General features: G+C 42.3%; 1 protein-coding gene across 1 annotated transcript in view; it reads right to left on the bottom strand.

The window, feature by feature from the left end:
• The window catches only part of FBXO15 (F-box protein 15), a 187,360-nt gene that overhangs the window by 109,523 nt on the left and 57,370 nt on the right, over positions 1-20,467 (bottom strand). The gene's annotated exons all lie outside the window — the stretch shown is intronic.

A 20,467-nucleotide genomic window follows, 5' to 3' on the forward strand; every position in this document is an offset into this window, starting at 1 on the left:
GACTGGCCTTGTCTGTTAACCGTTTTGTTCCCTCTTCATTCCAGTAGGATATTAAATTTCAGTATTGTTATCCTCAACTGGAATGTCAACATTTAAAAGGCTGAGAAGTTCTCTGTCTCACATACACAGGCACACAGGGCGGGGAGGCAGGGGGCAGTACGGGAGGAACCAGTCATAACTTTTGTGTCTCCAGTGCCCCAAAATACTGTCTTTGGAGTGTCTGTTAATATTGAGTAAACCAGTCAACAAGAGACTATGTTGGTTCAGCTGGGTAATCCAACATGTGTGTCCCTTGGTCTGTCTGCTTTAGATCAGTTCTTTCAAATGTGTGAGGCCACGCCAGCAGCACCCCATAACCTGAGAACTTCTTAGAAATGCACGCTCTGGGACCCCACCCCAGACCTAGGGAATTGGAGTCTGACTTCAATTCAGGAGCCCTCTGTGAGGAACACAGCTTCGTGTTCTGACAGGAGGTAGCAGTGTGAGGGGCACAGACACACCCCTGGAGAGGGGACTGTGACACCTGGATTCATCCTCCACCTCCCACCTCTTCTGTCCCCAAACTGTCTCTGGAAGAAGCAGCCGGAGAACCAGCTGAGGCCCTGAGGCTGAAGGCACTGTTTTCAAGAACCTAAATCAAGGGTCCCAAATACTACACCAAAAATAAGGACATCCCACAAAGTACTGTTCGCACAATGATCCCTTCATATATGACAGGCTTTATACATGTACACAATTGATCCCCATTACTCATGGACTCTGTGAATTGGCCTACTCACTCTATTTGGAACCCTAAAATCCATACTCATGGCCCTTACCTAGCAACTCACAGGCATGCACAAACGCATTGCCATTGAGTTGATTACAGCTTACAGCAGCCCTATCTGACAGGGTAGAACTGCCTCATAGGATTTCCAAGGCTGAAAATTTTTTTTTTTTTTTAATCTTTATGAGAGCAGATTACCAGTTCTTTATTCAGCAGAGGTGCTTGTGGGTACAAAAGTCAGCCTTTCAGTTAGCAGCTGAGTACTTAACCGTTGTGCCATCAAGGCTCCTCCAGGTATGTGCAGAGAAGGAAAAGTCTGAGCCATCCAGCACACCCCTGGCTGAGGAGGGACAGGTGACACTCTGCCTTCTTGTCTCAGCTCTCCTATTGTAAACAAGTTCTCTATGTGCAGTATGTTTTCTGCCAAGATCTTCCACATTTTTGTGCTATTTGTTGGAGATTTCACTGTTAAAAATACGCCCCCAGCATAGTGCTGAAGTGCTGGTTTGTGTTCTGAAACGCTGGAAGGCTATGGTGTGCCTCATGGAGAAAATATGTGGGTTAGATAAGCTTTGTTCAGGCATGAGTTATAGTGCTGTTGGATGTGCATTCAATGTTAATGAATCAACAGCACACATTAAATAAGAAATCTTTAAACAGAAACACAAAGTATTGATAAGTTGATAAAAATGTTGGGACCGGAGGCTCACAGGAACCTACCTAACCCTGTATTTCCCCTGGAGTAGTGATTCGGTATTCACTAATCTAGTGAATTATGGTGTTGGTGAAGAAGGTTGAATATACCATGGACTGCCAGAAGAACAAATCTGTCTAGGAAGAAGTACAGCCAGAATGCCCCTTAGAAGCAAGGATGGTAAAACTTCATCTCTTGTACTTTGGACATGTTATCAGGAGGGATCAGTCAGTCCCTGGGGAAGGACATCGTGCTTGGTAGAGGATCAGCAAAAAAGAGGAAGACCCGCAATGAGATGGATTGACACGGTGGCTGCAACGATGGGCTCAAACGGCAACAATTGTGAGGATGGCACAGGATAGGACAGTGTTCTGTTCTGCTGTACACAGGGTCGCTATGAGCTGGAATTGACCCGACGGCACCTAACAAAAACAGTGTTCAAGACAACTTTATTGAACATAACTACCACAGATGCTGAGAATCAACTATGTACAGAGAGGTAGAGACCATATGTGTGCATGCACACACACGCACACATACACATTGAATCTAAATCCACTGACTTCATTCTGCTGTTCACTATTTTTAGTGTATCAGTATTTATAATTATGAATACATTTTCCTGCTTATCATTTTATAAACATCAATTGGCTACATCTCACAAAATTACTAACATATATTAATATAAAATAAGGATTCAAAATCACAGGGAGATTAAAACACTTCTTAATAAATCAACAACAGAAAACAATGAAAAATACAATTTCTTGTCCACAATCACTGACAATGGTCCCTCAGACACGGTGATTTAGACACAACAACATATAAATGTCAACCCTCTGTGAAGCACCCTAAAGGAAGTATGGTTTTTATTTTGTGCAAAAATAAGCCAGAAAAACCTACTTTTAGATTTTTTTCCATCTTGTTAGAAACTGTACAATGTAACCTTAAGCCAAAAAGGGCATTTGTTATAACACAGACACCAAAAGCTTGGTGGTTTAAAACAACTGAAATTTATTCTCACACAGTTCTTAAGTCTACAAGTCCAAGGTGTCCACAGGTCCACAGTCCTCTGGAGGTTCTAGGAAGGAATCCTTCCTTGTCTCTTCCAGCTCCTGGTGGCTCCAGGCATTCCTTGACTTGTTACATCACTCCAATCTCTCCAACTTCACAGCACCTTCTCCTCTGTGTGTCTGTCTTACACAGGCTCTGTGTGTCTGTCTTGTAGGATACATGTGATTGCCTTAAGGGCCCAGCTCTCAAGATCCCTAACTTAATCACATCTTTTGCCATGTAAGATACTCACAGGTTCCAGGGATTAAGACACAGACATATCTTTTTGGAGGCCACTGCTCAGCCCACTGCAGGAGGCAACCAACCACATCTGTAATTAAGAGGCTCTGCATGAGTTTGGAAGGAGCCCTGGTGGTATAGCAGTTAAAGCACTCAGCTGTGAACCAAAAGGCCAGTGGTTTGAACCCACCAGCTGCTCCTAGGGAGAAAGATGAGGCAGTCTGTTTCTGTAAAAATTACAGCCTTGGAAACCCAATGGGACAGCTCTACTGGGTCCTTTAGTCTCGCTGTGAGTCAGAATTGACTCCGTGGCAATGGGTTTGGTTGGAGTTTGGCATAAGTTGAAACCAAGATTATGAACCCAGACCTGTGATTTTCAAATCCTGGGTGCTGACCGTTACCTATGCTGCCTTTCTGATAACTTTTCCTTCTACATTTCAGGTTCCTCATCTCTAATTATAATGTGAGGACGCCACCCTCAACCTCATATGGTTTTTAGAAGGATTACCTGAAAACATATCGAAGGTGTTTTGACAATACCTGGCATGCTTAGTTATATAGCAACTATCAGTGTCTCTCCCCGTCCCTTAGGCTATTCATAGAAGTGGTTCCTTTTTTTTTTTTTTGTATCATCTCCAGCTCTTAGCACCATACTTAGAGGACAGTGCGTTCTCAACAACTGTGTGTTAACAACAGAGAATCCCTGATGGAGCAAGAGAACGGTGGGATGCAGATCTCATGTTCTCCTAAAAAGACTAGGCTTAATGGTCTGACTGAGACTAGAGGGACCTTGGAGGTCATGGTCCCTGGACCCTTTGTTAGCCTAATTTTGGAACCATTCCCAAAGCCAACTCCAGACAGGGATTGAACTGGATTATAAGATAGATAATGATACTGTTAAAGAGTGAGCTTCTTGGCTCAGGTAGACGCATAAGACTATGTGGGTAGCTCCTGTCTGGAGGCGAGACAAGATGAGAAGGAAGAGGGAGACAGGAGCCGGTTGAATGGACATGGGGAATACAGGGTGGAGGGGAGTAATGTGCTGTCTCATTAGGGAGAGAGCAGCTAGGAATACATAGCAAAGTGTGTATAACTTTTTGTATGAGAAACTGACTTGATTTGTAAACTTTCACTTAAAGCACAATAAAAATTTTAAAAAAAAAAAAAAACTGTGCAAACCAAACCTTAGAAATGCCTATAAACCAAAAAACCAAACCCACCCATTGCCACTGAGTTGATACCAACTCATAGTGACCCTACAGGACAAAGTAGCCCCATAGTGTTTCCAAAGGAGTGCCTGGTAGATTCAAACTGCCGACCTTTTGGAAACAGTTCACAGAAATACCAATACATCGTAAGGTGTTTAACAGGTAACAATTCCATTTATTACTTTGAAATCTGAGGAATTAAAAAAAGAAAAAAAAAATTTTTTTTAAAAAAAAGAAAGCATACCAAAATTAAAGCTTAGTTAAAACAGTCAAAGTCACCTTATAATAGGGAACTCTGATTTTATTCTATGCAATTGGTATTGATAGCTGCGTTTACTGCTCGAAGTAACTATTACGTGATATGTTTTATAGCATCAAATCACGGACATAGTGGCACCAAAATGAATGAAGAGAAGGACCAAAATTATTATTTTGTCGATAATGACACTCTAAGGAGCTCTGGTGGTGCAATGGTTAAGCACTTGGCTGCTAACCAAAAGGTTGGCAACGGGAACCCATCAGCAGCTCTGCAGGACAGCAACCTGGCAATCTGCTCCCATAAAAATTACGGCCAAGAAAACCCTGTGGGGCAGTTCTACTATGTCACATGGGGTCGCTATGAGTCAGAATCGACTCAGCAGCACACAACGACACACTCTAATCCAACCAAGAGTCACATGTCTGAGAAATTGTTCATCGTCGCTGATTATTCCCACCAGGTGAGTATGTAGAAAGAGGAACGTTCACTTACTTAAGTGAAAAGTGTCAACATTGTTTTGAAGGGGAAATAAGTGCTAGCAAGAAATAAATGCTGAGCGAGGCACATGACTCCCTGCCAGTAGAGACTGCGAAAGGAACAGGTATCGATTTCTCCACAAACCAGTCGTCGTCTTCGCACAGATGATGAAAATCATCTCAGCTTTTTCTGGAAGCCACAGGCTGTTGTGTGCAGGAACGGCTGACAATTTGATTTAAAATGATTCACATAAAACTCATAAACTTGATTAAGATAAAAGTCACAGTCATCAACATCAATTTGTGTTTAGTCAGGAGATACATACAAACGGGCATCATTCACTGAAATAATATACATTGTTTCCAGTAATTTCAAATAATTCACTCTTCATAGGCTCATTATTTTTCATATCAAAGAAACACCAAAATGTTTGTTTTGGTCTTCATCAAATGTAACTGTATCGGCATTCGTGTTACCACTAATATCCATTTGCTTCATTCCTAATTTATTTAATCCAGGAGTGCCACTGTGTTTGCTGAGCCCCATGTGGAAATCCCTCAGTCCCTGACGTGCTTGCTGAGCCCCGTGCGGAAGTCCTTCGTTTGCTGACGCGCTTGCTGAGCCCCATGCGGAACGTTCTCATGTCCTGAGGGCACCTAGTCACCACAGCTCTTCCAGGCCCTCCTTCTCTTACTGTCATAGAGCAATAGAAGTGTCACCCTAGGGAGCAAGTCCAGCATGATTGCACCCAGACTTTGGAGTCTTTTGGGCTTGATTCTTGTGGTTTCAACCCTGTGAACAGTTTTCTCACAGACTGCTTACATTCCTCCTATGCAAAGGGCACTCGCAACTTCTCAAGTCTAGACCAGAGATTTGGAGATTCCAGTGTATAGAGAGCTCTGAAAGTAGTTAAACAGGGGCCAAGCACCCCAAAATCCAGGGAATTGCACAGTCTCGCGTCCCAAGTAAAAAGCAGGACACAACCTCAGACTAACCCTCACTTCAAAATCCACCAAGCCTCAGGTCCTTCATGTTTTTCTTTTCTTCTGTGTCCCCTTCTTTCCTCCATCATGTTCTCTGACTCTGGGGCTCTCTTCCTTCACTCTTGTCTCCCTCCTGCCTCCTCCATTTTCTCTTCTTCTCCCACTATCTTAACAAACATTTATGCTCCTTCTTGATTTAAATATCGGGCAAGATAAGCCTTTTAGACTTCACTGGATCAGGTGAAAAAAAAAGAGGGTGAGCAACTATGGACTGAGCTGAGGCAACAAGGAAATGGAGGTGTTTGAGAGGAGCAAGTCATCACCAGGATCAGCAGCTACAAACAGGCAGGGCTTAGGACAAGCAAGTTTCCTGTACAAACCTCTGCAGAGAATTTGTATTTCTAGCAAGTCACCTGCTGAGAATTTGCATTTCTAACACATTCTCAGGAAGCTATGCATAAGAATCATTTGGGGGTCTTGTTAAGATGTAAATTATGATTTAGTATATCGAATAGAAATACAAATTCTCATCAGGGAACTTGTTTGTCATTGTTGCTGTTGTTGTTATGTGCCCTTGAGTAGGGATTCAACTCATAGCGACCCTATGTACAACAGAATGAAACACTGCCTGGTCCTGTGCCATCCTCATAATTGTTGCTATGTTTGAGCGCATTGTTGCAGTCACTGTGTCGATCCATCTCATTGAGGTCTTCCTCTTTTTCACGGACCCCCTAATTTACCAAGCATGATGTCCTTCTCCAGGGACTGGTCCCTCCTGATAACATGTCCAAAGTACATGAGACGAAGTCTTGCCATCCTTGCTTCTAAGGGGAATTCTGGTTGTACTTCTTCCAAGACAAATTTGTTAGTTCTTCTTTCAGTCCATAGTATATTCAATATTCCTCACCAACACCATAATTCAAACACATCAATTCTTTTTTGGTTTTCCTTATTCATTGTCCAGCTTTTGATTGCCTATGAGGTGATTGAAAACCTCGGGGCTTGGGTCAGGTACAACTTAGTCCTCAAAGTGACATCTTTGCTTTTGAACACTTTAAAGAGGTCTTTTGCAGCAGATTTGCCCAATGCAATATGTCATTTGATTTCTTGACTGCTGTTTCCATGAGCATTGATTCTGGGTTCAAGTAAAATGAACTCCTTGACAATTTCAATCTTTTCTCCATTTATCATGTTGTTGCTATTGGTCCAGTCGTGAGGATTTTTATTTTCTTTATGTTGAGGTATAATCCATACTGAAGGCTGTAGTCTTTGATCTTCATCAGTAAGTGCTTCAAGTCCTCTTCACTTTGAGCAAGCAAGGTTGTGACATCTGCATAACACAGGTTATTAATGAGACTTCCTCCAATGCTGATGTGGAATTCTTCTTCATACAGTCCAGCTTCTCGGATTATTCACTAAGCATACAGGTTGAAAAAGTATGGTGAAAGGAAACAATCCTGATGCATACCTTTCCTGACATTAAGCCATGCAGTATCTCCTTGTTCTGTTGCAATTACTGCCTCATAGTCTGTGTACAGGTTCCACATGAGCACAATTAAGTGTTCTGGAATTACTAGTCTTTACAATGTTATCCATAATTTTTTATGGTCCACACCATCGAATGCCTTTGCATAGTTAATAAAACACAACTAAATATCTTTCTGGTATTCTCTGCTTTCAGCCAAGATCCATCTGACATCAGCAATAATATCCCTCAATGTATGTCCTTTACTGAGTTCAGCTTGAATTTCTGGCAGTTCCCTGTTGAAGTACTGTTGCAACCGCTTTTGAATTATCTTCAGCAAAATACTACTTGCATGTGATATTAATGACATTGTTCAATGATTTCCACATTCTCTTGGATCACCTGTCTTTGGAATTGGCACAGATATGGACCTCTTCCAGTCAGTTGGCCAGGTAGCTGTCTTCCAAATTTCTTGGCCTACACGAGTGAGGGCTTCCAGCATTGAATCTGTGTTGAAACATCTCAACTGGTATTCTGTCAATTCCTGAAGACTTGTTTTTTACCAATGCCTTCAGTGCGGCTTGGACTTCTTCCTTCATTACCATTGGTTCTTGATCATATGCTACCTCCTGAAATGACAGAACGTCAATCAGTTCTTTTTGATACAGTGGCTCTGTGTATTCCTTCCACCTTCTTTTGATGCTTCCGTTGTTCAATATTTTGCCAGTAGAATCCTTCAACATTGCAGCTGGAGACTTGAACTTTCTTCAGTTCTTTCTGCTTGAGAAATTCCGAGCGTATTCTTCCCTTTTGGTTTTCTAATTCCAGGTCTTTGCATATTTCATTATAATACTTTGTCTTCTTGAGCTGCCCCTTGAAATGTTCTGTTCAGCTCTTTTACTTCTTCATTTGTTCCATTAGCTTTAGCAACTCTATGTTCAAGAGCAAGTTTCAGAGTCTCCTCTTACATCCATTTTGCTCTTTCCTTTCTTTCCTGTGTTTTTAATGACCTTTTGCTTTCTTCATGTATGATGTCCTTCATGTCATCCCACAACTTGTCTGGCCTTTGGTCGTTAGTGTTCAATGCATCAAATCTATTCTTGAGATGGTCTTTAAATTCAGGTGGGATGTGCTTAAGGTAAGTACTTTGGCTCTTGTGAACTTGTTCTAATTTTCCTCAGCTTCTGCTTTTATTTGCATGTGAGTAATTGATGGTCTCTTCCACAGTTGGCCCCGGCCTTGTTCTGCCTGATGATTTTGAGCTTCTCCATCCTCTCTTTCCACAGATGTGGTCAATTTGATCCCTGTGTATTCCATCTGGCAAGGTCCATGTATATAATTGCTGTTTATGTTGTGGAAAAAAAGTATGTCCAATGAGTAAGTCTTTGGTCTTAAAAAATTCTACCATACAGTCTTCAGTGTCATTTCTATCACCAAGGCCATATTTTTCAACTACTGATCCTTCTTCTTTGTGTCCAGCTTTAACCTTCCAATCATCAGTAGTTATCAATACATCTTGATTGCATGTTTGATGATTTCAGACGGCAGAAGTTGGTAAAAATCTTTAATTTCTTCATCTTTGGCATTAGTGGTTGGTGTGTAAATTTGAATAATAGTTGTATTAACTGGTTTTCCTTGTAGGTGTATGCATATTATCCTTTCACCAACAGTGTGGTTCTTCAGGACAGATCTTTGCCATAGATTGAATTGTATCCCCAAAAAATATCTGCCAACTTGGCTATGCTATGATTCCCAGTATGTGCGATTGTCCACCATTTTGTCATCTGATGTGATTTTCCTATGTGTTGTAAATCCTATCACTAGGATTAGGGACAGTTATATTGATGAGATCTACAAGATTAGATTGTGTCTTAAGCCAATTTCTTTTGCGATATAAAAAAGAGAAGGAAGCAGAGAAGCAGGGGGACCTCATACCATCAAAAAAGCAATACTGGGAGCAAAGCGCATCCTTTGGACCCAAGGTTCCTGCACAGAGAAACTCCTGGACCAGGGGAAGACTCTTGACAAGGATCTTCCTCCAGAGCCAATAGAGAGAAAGCCTTCCCCTAGAGCTGAAACCCTAAGTTTGGACTTATAGCCTACCAGACTGTGAGACAATAAATTTCTCCTTGTTAAAGCCATCCACTTGTGATTCCTATTGTAGCAGCACTACGTATCCAAGACAATCTTGAGATGTTCTTTTTCAATTTGTTATTCCCAGCACAGTAGACTATATGATTGTCTGATTCAAAATGGCCAATACCTGTCCATTTCTACTCACTAATACCTAGGATATTGATCTTTATGTGTTCCATTTCATTTTTTGATGACTTCCAATTTTCTTAGATTTATACTTTGTACTTTCCATGTTCTGATTATTAATGGGTGTTTACAGCTGTTTCTTCTCATTTTGAGTCAAGCTACCGCAGCAAATGAAGGTCCCAAAAGCTTGACTCCGTCCACATCATCAAGGTTGATTCTACTTTGAGGAGGCAGCTCTTCCTCAGTTGTATTTTGAGTGCCTTCCAACCTGAGGGGGCTCATCTTCTGGCACTGTATCAGACAATGTTTCACTGCTATTCATAATGTTTTCACTGGCCAATTTCTTTTTAAGCAGATCGTCAGGTCCTTCTTCATAGTCTGTCTTAGTACAGAAGCTCAGCTGGAACCTGTCCACCATGGGTGACCCTGCTGGCATTTGAAATACTGGTGGCATAGTTTTCAGCATCACAGCAACCTGGAAGCCACCACAGTAGGACAAATTGACAGATGAGTGGTGAAGGAACTTGTTAGAAATGCAAATTCTCTGCAGATGTTCAAACCAGAACAAGCCATTCTGAAGCCCTGAAAAGAGGTCAGATGGGCTGAGGACCAAGAACTGCCATCTCCTCTGAACCAAGCCAGTCCACAGCTGTAGATGGTTAACATCCCAGGTGACCAGAGGTTCACCACCTTCCTGCACATTAGAATCACCTAGGACATCCAGCTCCACCCCAGCCACCTCTATCAGTCCTGGCAGGTATGAGCTGGCCAGGTGCAGTAGGAGGCAAGAACCCCTGAACTGGATCAATGACTCGGTTTGTATTCCCAAGGCTATGGATCATCAGAAGCAATCTGAGAGCCTTTAGAACTGGGTCTTACCCCAGGAGAGTCCCCCACTCAGGTATGGGATGGGATCTGTATTGATTTCCTAAGGCTGGTGCAACATATTGCCACAAACTAGCTTACAACAACAGAATTCTATTGTCTCACTGTACTGGAAGCCAGAAGTCCAAAATCAAGGTGTTCGCAGGGCCATGCTTCCTCTGAAGGCTCTAGGGGAGGATCCTTCCTTGCTTCTTCCAGCTTCTGGCAGCTCCCAGTGTTCCTTGACTTGTGGCTGCATCACTCCAATCCCTGCTTCCATCTTCATGTGGTCTTCTCTTCTCTGCATGGCAACTCCTCTTTTGTGTTTTATATGGACTCTTATCATTAGATCTAGGGCCCACCTAGATAATCCAGGATGACTTCATCTCAAGATCCTTAATCACATCTGCAAAGGCCCTTTTTCCAAACAAGGTCACATTCACGGAGCCTGGATATTAGAACATGAACACATATTTTGAGGGGGCCCCCCTCAACCCACTGGAAGGAAGACCCAATGGATCTCCACATGATGCAGATGATGTGGGAACAGCTGGCGAAGAGGGCACCTGCATGTTGACTCTGACTGCGTTAGCAATCTCATGGTCCTCTGGCTGCTTCCTGGATGTTGGTTTTCTCTCTATTTATTGGGACCAGAACCTTCATGAGGATTCAACAAGTACACAGCTGCGAGATCATCTCTGAGATGCCACACAGGCTTGTCCTTAAACAACTATTTCTCCAGGATGTAAATGTGGCAGTTCTACTCTGTTTCCTAGCCAGGCTTCTCAGAGGCCTGCTCACATCTATTAACATGACATCTGTGGTGATTTAGTGAAACCAGCATACAGGAGGCAACTCTGTTAGGAAGGTCATTCAATCTGCTGCAGTGGTGAGTTATTTAACTATGCCTGGTGTGAGTCAAGCACGTTGCCCTACTGCAGCATTTGTGGGGCTCGCTGTGTGCTGGAGAGAAGGACAGATGGGCAGGCTGGTGGGCAGGCAAGGTTTCCAGAGTCATATCTCCTCCCACTGGGCCTTCCCTGTGCTCCAGGCTGTGCTGGAGCAATTTAGAGCTAAGTGTTGGAAAGGCAAATACGGTAAGCTATCACTAACAAACTATGACAGAATTCTTGACTTTAATAGAGCTATTTCTTTCTTTCCCTCCAAAAAAAATATAAAACCACAGATGGTATTATTCCACAAATGTGGCATTCTATTTAATACGGCAGATCAGACAGCAGATGTCTTTGTTAGAAATAACCAAAGGGATTCAACCATGTATTACTGCCTCAGTCACCCATCTGCTCAAGGTTAAGACTGCAGAGACTTTCCTACAAGTTCAAAAATATAATTCAGGTCTTTGTTCACCTGAATGTCTCTTACAGATGTTGTTACGAAGTCCTTTGGACATGATTGCCAGGAGGAAGTCCCAGCTGTGATTTTTCTGCTTACCTGAAATGGCCTTTGGAAATGGCTTTTGGTTCTTTATAGATATGATGACATTATGAAGTAGTATTCATAGAAACTAACATCACTTTATAATCCATAGGAGACCAGCTTGCAAATCTGAGCATATTTGCAGAACAAGAAAGGAGATCGAATTGTTTAATGTGCTTAAAGGATTTAGCTTAATTAGATTCTGTCTTTTTGGTCAAAATAATTTACACTGCAAAAAGGAAACAAATCCCTAGCTCTGAAGCATTTTTAATATGCCATTCAAATACCTGGTTTGAAATGATATTGAGCAGAACTATTTGTAGAAGTCTGAAAGCAACTTTGTACATCATTTAAAAATCTTGTTGTAGAATTTAAATATGTTTTAAATGTTATGGTCTAGATTCATAAATGGAAAACACAGTATGGCTTCTTTATATGATGAAATCATTTCTGGTACATTGTTCTCCATTTTACCTTACTATGACATTTTCCTTTATTTTTATTGTTACCTTCTCCCACTGCCCTTGCCCATTGTTAACGGTTTTGTTTGTAGGAGGCCCAGCTTCCTGCCCTGTTACTGCTTTCACAAGTGAGAGGAAGTCAGCTGCCCAACCTCTGAAGCATGGAGGAGCTGCAGGTGAGACAAGCCCAACCTCACGTTCTCACCTAGTGGTCTGGACCTCAGAGGCCCCCCACCTGAGTAGCGAGTCACCCGGTGGCAGGAGAGAGGTGGGCGCTACCTCCATGACTACAGCTTTTCTTCTGTACATTGTAGACATCAGTTATTAGGTAACCAAATTTTTTCTACTCTTTAGGGAAAGACGTTGTCTAAGAAACCTTGACATTGTCGTCATTAGTGTTCTCGAGTTGGCCACTGACTCACAGCAAGCAACTGCATACACCATGGAACGAAATGCGGCCCAGTCCCGTGCCATCGCCATGATTGGTTATGGACCAGACCTTTGTGATCTGTTGAGTTTTCACTGATTTTCAGAAGTAAGTCTCCAGGCCCTTCTTTCTAGTCCGTCTTAGTCTGGAAGCTCCGCTGAAATTGTTTAGCATCATAGCAACACACAAGCCTCTACTGACAAACAAGTGGTGGCTGTGCTTGAGGTGCACTGCCCTAGAATCAAACCCAGGTCTCCTGTACAGAAGGTGAGAATCCTACCGCTGAACCATCAATGTCCCCAGAAACCTTGCTAGTACTACGAAAGTCAAAAATGTATATTACTCTGATTTGAAAATTATTAAAGTTATAACAAACCAATAGTTAGAAGCTCTGGTGGTACAATGGTTAAGCACTCAGCTGCTAACCTAAAGGTTAGCAGTTCAAACCCACTCATTGGCTCCATGGGAGAAAGACCTGGCAATCTGTTTCCGTAAAGATTACAGCCTTTAAAACCCTTTGGGGGCAGTTCTACTCTGTCACTTGGGATCAGTGTGAGTCAGAATCAATTTGAGGGTATACAACAACAACAGTTAGAGGCATAAGCTTCAGAGGTAGGTAGCCTCAGGAATGAAGTCCTTGTTCCACCACTCGCCTGAGTCACATGAAAATTTTATCTCAGTTTACCTCCAGATAATGTAGAAATCAAGAAGTGTGCCTGCTGTGAGGGTTAGAAGTGAAGATGTATGTCCAGCTGAGCACACGGTCTGGCACATAGGAAGCTCAGTGACCGTAAATGGTCATTACTACCATCCTACGCTTGCCCTTGCCCTAAAATAACTGTTCACATTGACTAGACTAGCTGTCATGGAATTAAAGGCCACATTTTTCTACGCAGTGGAAATGTGTGACCACAAGATTCCAATTTCTTTTTCCCAGGGACAGACTAGTGCATGTAACCCAAGTATAAAACCCCAAAACCAGCCTGTTGCCATTGAGTCGATTCTGACTCATAGCAACCCTACAGAACAGAGTAGAACTACCCCATAGGGTTTCCAAGGCTGTAAATCTTTATGGAAGCAGACCACCATATCTTTCTCCTGTGGAGCAGCTAGTGGGTTCGAACTGCTGCCCTTTCAGTTAGTAGCCGAGTGGTTACCCACTGTGCCACCAGGGTGCCTGAACCCAAGTATAAAACAAAACCTGTTGCTGTCAAGTGAATTCCGACTGATAGCGACCCTATAGGACAGAGTAGAACTGCCCCATAGAGTTTCCAAGGAGCGCCTGGTGGATTTGAACTGCTGACTTTTTGATTAGCAGCTGTAGCACTTAACCACTATGCTACCAGGGTTTCCAAACCCAAGTATACAGTGTCAAAATGCAAAGGAAGAAAGTGGAAATGAGAAATTGGGGGAACTCTCAACCACACCAAAACAGCATTTAACTGTTATTAAAGAAAAAACAGGCCTTCATCTCCCTCCTACTTTATTATAAACACGATTTAAAATGTCTTATTTTTCTTATCATTTCTCCTCTAGAGATGACCCTGCCCTCTAGTTAAAAAAGCAAACCAGTTGCCATAGAGTTGATTCCGACTCATGGCGACCTCATGTGCTGCAGAGTGGCGACAGCTGTTTTTCTCAGCTTTTTAATACTTGAAGTGTAGCAAACACTTAGATTATTTCAACCAAACCTGTAAACAATATAATAATTTATGATATCTTATTTAGCAACCATGCACTAACCTCATAATTTAACCAAAAGGGAACATACCTCAAAAGGAAAGGATCCCCATCATTTCCTTTCTCAAACAGCCCATAATAGGTATTTTGCTTCTCTTTCATTCCCATAGTCAAATTGCTACAGTCATAGATGACAATTATAGATTAAATTGTGTCCCCAAATAAGATGTGTTGAAGGTGTAAAGCCTGGTACCTGTGAACATTACCTTGCTTGGAAATAGGGCCTTTGATGATATTATTGTCACCAGAGGCAGGTTATCCAACAGGCAAGGTAAGCACAGTGCTTACTAGATCATCTGTAGTGAACAATTTCACATGAGTTTCACCATATCTTTGATATGTAAAACCCATGTGAAACTGTTCACTACAGGTTAGTAAATAACCACAAGTAAGCCCATGCTTACCTTGCTTACTGGGTCATCTGCCCCTGTCAGGGACTACAAATTTGAGAAGAGGCTTGGATTCTGTAGGAAGGTTTTGTGGGGTTGAGAGAGAGACAGATGCCAGCCATACCTAGAAGCAGAAAATTTAATGTGGTGAAAAAATTGTGAAATTATTCACTACAGATGATCTGGTAAGCAAGGTAAGCATGGTGCTTACCAGATTATCTGCCCCTGATGGTTAACATTAGATCATACCAGAGTAAGGTGATTCCTAATGTCATCTGAGTGCTGTCCTTATAAAAGAGGACAAGAGACACAGATGTGCAGAGGACAGACAGCCATGTAAAGACAGACTTATGCTGCAGCTGCTAGTCAAGGAACACCGGGGGCTACCAGAAGCCAGAGAGACAAAAAAGGATATTTCCATGGTCAAATCTGAGACAATCTGAGCATCAAAATGTACAGTGATAACAACAGATAACAATCCATTGAATAAAATGGGGAACCATGAGTCTACGCTGATGTAAATAAATAAATAAATCGAAAGTTTAATGAAGAATGGGAAATTTCTATACCCTGCAAAAGGGAAAAGAGTGACTTTACAGCAGACAAGGCTGACAAACACCACCTTAATCAAGTAATCAGATAGGACACCATCAGTAATGGGACAAATTGGGACCATAGGCCCCTGATCGGAAGCAGTGAGAACACAGTGCCACTTCTATGATTTTCCAGCCAAAGACTCAAAACATTAAAAAAAAAAAAAAAAAAAATTTTTTTTTTTTTGAGGGAACTTCTGTTAAATACCACCACTCATCTGTCTGTTTGTCATTCTGCAGTGGCTTGCATGTTGCTGTGATGCTGGAAACTATGCCACCAGTATTTCAAATACCAGCAGGATCACCCATATAGACAGATTTCAGCGGAGCGTCCAGACTAGGACAGACTAGGAAGGCCTTGTGATCTGCTTTTGAAAATTAGCCAATGAAAACCCGACGGGTCACAACAGAATATTGTCTGAGACTTTGACTAACTTACTTTGGACGCATCATCAGGAGGGACCGATTATAGGTGAAAGACATCATGTTTGGTAAAGTGGAAGGTCATTGAAGACACAGGAAACCCTCCATGAAATAGACTGACACAATGACCACAACAATGGACTCAAATAAGCCAGTGATCATGAAGATGGCACAGGACTGGGCAACATTTCATTCTGTTATACGTGAGGTCACCATGAGTTGGAGCTGACTCAGCAGCAACTAACAACCAACTACAGTAAAACCTATGAAGAAAGCTGGAACCTGTGTAAAGTGGAAACCTGTCAGAGAAGGGAAACTCAAATATTTTCCATGAATAGAGTGACAGAAAACTCTAGAAGGTGGAAAACTTGCAAGATCCGGAAAGACAAGGCAGTCCCATTGAGTTCCAGCTTTCATAGGTTTCACTCTATTGAGTAACTGGTCTGTAACACTCAAAAGTATCAAGGTCATCAACATCAAGAAAGAAACCAAGTAACCATTCCAGACTGAGAGAGACTACAGAGGCAGAGCAACCAAATGCAACACCTGACCAGACTGTTTTATCAGAACAGGCAGCAGCAGAACAGGGGCCAAACGTGAAAGGAGCCTGAGTACTGGACAGTGGCCAGAAGTCAACGTTCATTTTCTGATCCTGATGGCAGCATTGTGGCTGTGCAGGAGAATGTCCTTGCTTGTATGAAATGCACACTGAAGGGTTTGGAGGTAACATGGCACCCTGTCAGCAGCTTATTCTGAAATGGCATAGGAAAAAGAGTTTTCTACTGCACTTGCAACTGTTCTGTAAATTGGAGATGGTTTCCAACAAAACTCGTTAAAGAAACACATCAGTGAGGTGCATTTTAAATGTTTGTTACTAGGTAGGTGAGCCTACCACAATGAATTCAGTGATTTCGGTTGTTGCAAGAGCAGCAGCACTTTGAAACCTCAGCTCTGAATTGATGCAAGCTGTTTCTCCCTAGCTCCAACCCAGGTAAATGTTTCACTAGGCAAAGCACTCTTTGAATGGGACATCATCAAATGTTGGCATGAATTCTTAATATTCTGTAAGGAAATAATCCTGGAAAGTATAAAATATTTAGAGCCTGCTGTCTGTTTTTCCTCACTTGAGGAAAATTTTCATCCGTATATAAATGCTGTTCAGCTTTTGGGAACAGATGGCAGAGAGCAATAAAAAGACTGAGAAATTAGAGGTAGGAATTGGAGCACAGTGCCCACCAGAGTGCAGCCACTCCCCTGCAGGGACACAAGTCTTTATGTTCTGAAGACAAAGAACTTGAACTGATGCTACAGTCATAGTTTATCAGAGTCTGTCCCTTACTCCTCTTCATTTTAGATACATCTTCCCTCTGTCCCCAAAGAGCTGCTATTATCTGGGGAAAGTGCCTCCTGGCACACATTACCATCTCATCGGGACCCTGGAGAGGAGTGCTCTAGTGTTGTCACACCATTAATTCCCTCACCTCACTGGGAAGGCTGACTTTCATGAAAAGAACTACGTGCATTTCCCTGTTATGAGCTGTTATGTTAGGTGCCATCGAGTCGGTTCCAACTCATAGTGACCCTATGCACAACAGAACATAACACTGCCTGATCCTGCACCATCTTCACAATGTGTGAGCCATTGTTGCAGCCACTGTGTCAGTCCATTGCATTGAGGATCTTCCTTTCTTTCATTGACCCTCTACTTTACCAAGCATGATGTCCCTACTGATAACACATACAAAATATGTGAGACGAAGTCTTGCCATCCTCACTTCCAAGGAGCATTCTGGCTGTACTTCTTCCAAGACAATTCTTCTGGCAGTCTATGGTGTATTTAACATTCTTCACCAACACCGTAATTCAAAGGCATCAATTCTTCAGTCTTCCTTATTCGTTGTCCAGCTTTTGCATGCATATGAAGCAATTGAAAATACTATGGTTTGGGTCAGGCACACCTTAGTCCTCAAAGTGACATCTTTGCTTTCAAACACTTTAAAGAGGACTTTTGCAGCAGATTTGCCCAGTGCAATATGTTGTTTAATTCCTTGACTGCTGCTTCCATGAGCAGACCCTTCTAAAATGCCATCACCTTCTCCACCCACTTCTATCCTTCCAGGAATTGTCGGCAGCTCCCACGTGAAGACCTTCTACCAGTTGTCATGGGGTCAACTCTGATTCATGATGACCCCATGTGTATCAGAGTAGAACTGTGCTCCATAGAGTCTTCAGTGGCTGATTTTTCAGACATAGACTACCTTTATTCTGTTTAAAAAATAATCAAAACTCACCAAAATTTGAACCTAAGGTTTATTCAGAGTAATTGTTGTATATGCATACAGGGAGACAATTTTGATTCCCAAAAAAGCAAATGGCTCAAAGAAGCTAGGTACAATGAGGATTATAAAGAGAAGAGGAGGGAGAAATACAGAAGACCAACCATTGGCTAATCTTAACACGATTGATTGAACCCTGCCTCCCCCATTTACTGAGATCAATGGATATCAGTTCACAAGCTATTCTATGCCCCTCCACCAAGCCAAATTTAGTAAGCCTAGCTTAGAAAAGGAAAGAAAGGATTTGCAACTTGGGTAAAAGAAGGTGCTGGCGAATAAATTTTGGTCAGGGATTTCTTTAAAGTGAATATTTGGATTTGTGGGTAAGAAAACCCCAAAATCAAAGCAAGATATCTGCTATCAATACCTCTTGTTGACACTTCTGAGGCGCCTCTGAGCAGACTTAAACCAACCTTTCAGTAAGCAGATGAGTGCTTAACTGTTTGCACCACCTAGAGAATCCTTTCAGGGAGCTAGGTCCTTCCTAGTTTCCTCAGTCACTCCAGGTGGGTAGACTCTCACTAAGTCTTATCCCTATAAAGCTGCCATTTTGAGAGCATCTTGGGGCCATCACAACCCATTGAAGCTAATCTACTGGGGATTTTCAGTCTTACAGAAAGTTAGCAGAGCAACGTTCTTTTCTTTCAGTGCTTTCAGCAGAGCCCATGTAGCAAGTTTCACTGCTCAGCCCTGGTGGAACAACTGCTAAGTGCTCTGCTGCTGACCAAAAAGTCACTGGTTCAAACCCACCAGCCACTCCTCAGGAGAAACACCTGATTACCAAGACCAAAACAGTTGCCGCTGAGTCGATTCTGACTATAGCGACCCCAAAGAACAGAGTAGAACTGCCATCTAGGGTTTCCAAGGCTGTAATCTTTGCGGAAGCAAACTGCTACATCTTTCTCCCTCGGAGCAGCTGGTGGGTTTGAGCTGACAATAATCGATCTTTCCACATGCTCACCTGCTGTCCTCTCTCCCTCTCTCCTTCCTGCCCTTCTGTCTCTTTCCCTCTAGTACTCATCTTAAGGGCTCATTTACAAAAGCTTTACATTATACATTTTAAATTAATGTAACCTTTAGAATTTCACAAATTCAGAATAAAGTGATATGTTCTTTGTCTTCAAAATGTTTTCATTATGAAATTCTTTAGACATACAAAAAATGTTGTAACCATAAACCCCCAGGTACCCATCTTCTAAAAGGAGCCCCAGTGGTGCAGTGGCTAAGTGCTCAACTGCTAACCAAGAAATCAGTAGCTGGAGCCCACTACCTGCTCTGTGGGAGAAAGATGCGGCAGTCTGCTTTCATAAGGATTACAGCCAAGAAAACCCTATGGGGCAGTTCTACTCTGTCCTATAATGTAGCTATGAGTCAGAATCGACTCATTGGCAATAGGTCTGGTTTGGACCCATCATCTAGTCTAAGAAATGAAGTTGAGCCTTAGCCCCTTCTCTTTTTGCCCTGCTCCATTCTGTTTTCTGTCCTCCCCACTCCGGAAAATGCTCAGGGTAAGGTTACTATTAGGGATTGAATTGTGTCTCCAAAAAACGTGTAACAACTTGGGTAGGCTATGATTCCTGATATTGTGTAGCTGTCCACCATTTTGCGATCTGATGTGATTATCCTATGTGTTATAAATCCTAACCTCTATGATGTTAATGAAGCAGGATTAAAGGCAGCTATGTTAAAGATTTTTTTTTTATGTTAAAGAGGCAGAACTTAATCCACAGGATTATGTTGTATCTTGAGTCAATCTCTTTTGAGATATAAAAGAAGAGTTGAGCAGAAAGGAAAGGGACCTCATGCCACCAAGAAAGAAGCGCCGGGAGCAGAGCACATCCTTTGGATCAGGGCCCCTATGCTGAGAAGTTCCTAGACCAGGGAAGAGAGATGACAAGGACCTTCCTCCAGAACTAACAGAGAGAAAAAAAGCCTTCCCTGGGAGCTGGTGTCCTGATGTGGACTTCTAGCGTCCTAGACTATGAGAGAATAAATTTCCGTTTGTTAAAGGCATCTACTTGTGGTATTTCTGTTATAGCAGCACTAGATAACTAAGACAGTCACCAACAACCACCTTGGAGCGAAACCCAGTCATCAGCTGTCTACCTTCATTATGCTCCATCTACCAGTAGCAATAGGCCCAGGTGAAAGTTCTTGAAAACCTATTTTCTCATGGCTTCCATGATACCATTCCCACAGTGTTTCCTTCCACCTCCCTAGCTATTCTTCATCATGTTCTCTGCTGGTTTAGTCTCTTCTGCTAGTCTCCTTTGTTGTTGTGGTGTGCCGTCAAGTTGATTTCAACTCATAGTGACCCTATGTAACAAAGTAGAACTGCCCCATAGGGTTTCCTGGGCTGTAGTCTTTTTTTTTTTTTTTTTTTTAGTCTT

The sequence above is a fragment of the Elephas maximus genome, chromosome 11 (assembly GCF_024166365.1).
Source record: "Elephas maximus indicus isolate mEleMax1 chromosome 11, mEleMax1 primary haplotype, whole genome shotgun sequence".
Classification (NCBI taxonomy): Eukaryota; Metazoa; Chordata; class Mammalia; order Proboscidea; family Elephantidae; genus Elephas; species Elephas maximus.